The sequence below is a fragment of the Gadus morhua genome, chromosome 14 (assembly GCF_902167405.1).
Source record: "Gadus morhua chromosome 14, gadMor3.0, whole genome shotgun sequence".
NCBI classification, from domain to species: Eukaryota; Metazoa; Chordata; class Actinopteri; order Gadiformes; family Gadidae; genus Gadus; species Gadus morhua.
The window spans coordinates 5,824,891-5,827,016 of record NC_044061.1 but is presented as its reverse complement, the minus strand read 5'-3'; the positions used below and the strand labels follow the sequence as shown (position 1 = coordinate 5,827,016).

At 50.5% G+C, this 2,126-nt stretch overlaps 1 protein-coding gene across 1 annotated transcript in view; it reads right to left on the bottom strand.

The window, feature by feature from the left end:
• Nucleotides 1–2,126, bottom strand: part of baz2ba (bromodomain adjacent to zinc finger domain, 2Ba) — a 72,431-nt gene that overhangs the window by 53,537 nt on the left and 16,768 nt on the right. Inside the window, 1 exon segment of the mRNA XM_030376623.1 lies at nt 663–705. The gene's annotated coding sequence lies outside the window, so the exon portion shown is untranslated.

The window sequence follows — 2,126 nt, the reverse complement described above, 5'->3', positions numbered from 1 at the left end:
AGCCAAACCCTTGAGGACACAACCACACCCCTGATAAAACTAGAGAGACCGAGAAAGAGAAAAGGAAAAAGAGAAAAGGCGGGGGAGACAGAGAGATCCACCCTACCGCACACTCATACGCATCGACAGCTAAAGAGCTGCGAAAAGCGCTTTGCGTTGCGTTCAGTCATCTCTCACCCCGCAGGCCAGAGTCACCATCCGCCCGCGTTGAGTTTCGGCTCGGAACAGATAACCAACTCAAAGACGTTTATTAGGGGCGCACGCTTCGCACAAATATTCTGATTAGAATAGGAGAAATCTAATTAATTGCTTGATTCACTGAATGAACCCAGAATTTGTAATGTAATCAAAACAACTGCTTTTCAAGGGGGCTCTTGTTAAATTTAATTGGTGGAGGGGAAGCGGGGGTCTTGGTAGAAAGGGAGAAAAAACGTAGCACTGGTTGAATGGAAATTAAATTAAACTAAAAGAGTCGGGCCTGTTGTACCAAAACAACAAGGAGAGGCGTGGGAAAACATATATGTAGCGTCGAGCACGGTCAACTGTCCGCAGGCGACGGCAGCTCGGCGGCTGACCTCCGACAGAACGTCCTGCGAATTAACGCCGACGAACAGGAACAACGTGCAAAACATCGAAGAACATACGTGGGGGTACACACTCACTGTTAGAGATGTCTTCAAGTCCTGGACATTACTGCTGCAAAACCTGCGACGCAAACACAGAAACACAGAGACATGATGAGTACACGGAAAAAGAAGGTCAACATAGCATAGCATCGTTTGGCATAGCCTTCGCGGTTCCGGGTTCGAACCCCGCTGTCCGCGTTTTACCTGCCAGCTAATGACATCGGTAGTTCACCGTTAAGTTAACAGCGTGCCCTAAATCTAGATAACGAAGTAGTGGGGCCCAGGATGTGGTCCATGCTGGGACTTGGACTACTTCTCTGGTAAGCGAGGGGTTTATGTGTTTTTGGTTTCACTTCATCCCAGCGATAATGGCCGTGGTTTCCCCGCCAGGAGCCGGGGGCCCAGCGGGTCCCGGAGGGTCCGGGTATCAAAGCCTCCCCCCCCCCCACTCACTTACGGTCAACTGACACTTCAAACAAAACCCACTGTGACGTCCCGAGCACAGCTGCGGCCGGTCGCGCACACGCTCGCCTGCCCACGCACCACACACGCACACACACACACACACGGACACACAGCATGGAGACACATATTCACAAAGAATGTCACACACACACACACACACACACACACACACACACACACGGACACACAGCATGGAGACACATATTCACAAATAATGTTGCACACACACACACACACACACACAAACACACACACACACACACACACACACACACACACACGCACACAACATAGAGACAGATATTATCACACACACACACACCTCAGAAACAAAGATATTTCCACTAACACACACAGACAGACGCTCTCTCTCTCTCTCTCTCTCTCTCTCTCTCTCTCTCTCTCTCTCTCTCTCTCTCCCAGAGTGTGTGTTTTCCTGCAGAACCAGTTAGCAGGAGAGGGACGCAGGCTGAGGGGGAGAAGAACAAGAGACTCTCCTTGTCGAGAACCGAGAGATGATGAGGTTCTCACGGCACGTTCTCCTCTGGGAACCACACGTGCGTGCACACACACACACACACACACACACACACACACACACAACCCCGAGAAACGCGACACACACACACACACGCAGGAGTGCTGAGGCACAGGGCTTGGAGTGGGCTAAGCCCCCGAGGCGGACCACCGCCATACACACCAAGGAGGAGGAGCCGGGGAACAGCAGCCACCGCCACACGGTCACGCTCGTGTAATGTGAGCACGCGAATGGAGATACACAAACACATGAAGACGCCCACACGCACACACACACACACACACACACATAAACACACAAGAATGGGAATACACAACCAGATGAAGATACACACGTACACACAGACTCACACCCAGACACAAACAGATGAAAATAAACACACGCACACACGAATGGGAATACACAAACGCAAGGACAAACAGGTCAAAATACAAACAAATACACGAACAAACAGGAAGGAAAAACAAAACAAGAAAGGGAAGAGAACACTATTTCAT